General features: G+C 45.2%; 1 protein-coding gene across 1 annotated transcript in view; it reads right to left on the bottom strand.

The window, feature by feature from the left end:
- Positions 1-389, bottom strand: part of LOC119594179 (restin homolog) — a gene marked incomplete at its 3' end in the record, with an annotated part of 178,844 nt that overhangs the window by 169,374 nt on the left and 9,081 nt on the right.

Raw genomic sequence — 389 nt, 5'->3', positions numbered from 1 at the left:
GAAATCCCGAAGATCAAGATCAGTCCCAAGCAACATCTGCAACATTCGCAAACAAACCGAAGTGAACCGCGAGACCCGACACGCTTCGCCCGAGGCTTCGTGTCTCGGAGCATCAACACGCCTTCCGATTCGCTCACTGTTTGGTCGCCAACTGCGCCGCCAGATTTCTGTAAACTTGCTTCATTTTATTATACAAAGTTAGCCGACATGTTCACGCTTCATGAATAAAAAACACGAGGAACTTTGCTGGACTCTGTTATTTTGCGTTAACGAATAAACAGCCAACAAAGCGACAGGTTTTGCATGGGAATGGGGTAGAGGATAGGAAATCCATACTGTGGAAACACCAACCTATTCCATTATAAGAGTTTTTGACCAATTGATACACA

This window comes from Penaeus monodon, chromosome 33 (assembly GCF_015228065.2).
Source record: "Penaeus monodon isolate SGIC_2016 chromosome 33, NSTDA_Pmon_1, whole genome shotgun sequence".
NCBI classification, from domain to species: domain Eukaryota; kingdom Metazoa; phylum Arthropoda; class Malacostraca; order Decapoda; family Penaeidae; genus Penaeus; species Penaeus monodon.
The sequence above is the reverse complement of the archived record's forward strand: the minus strand, read 5'-3'. Positions and strand labels throughout refer to the sequence as shown.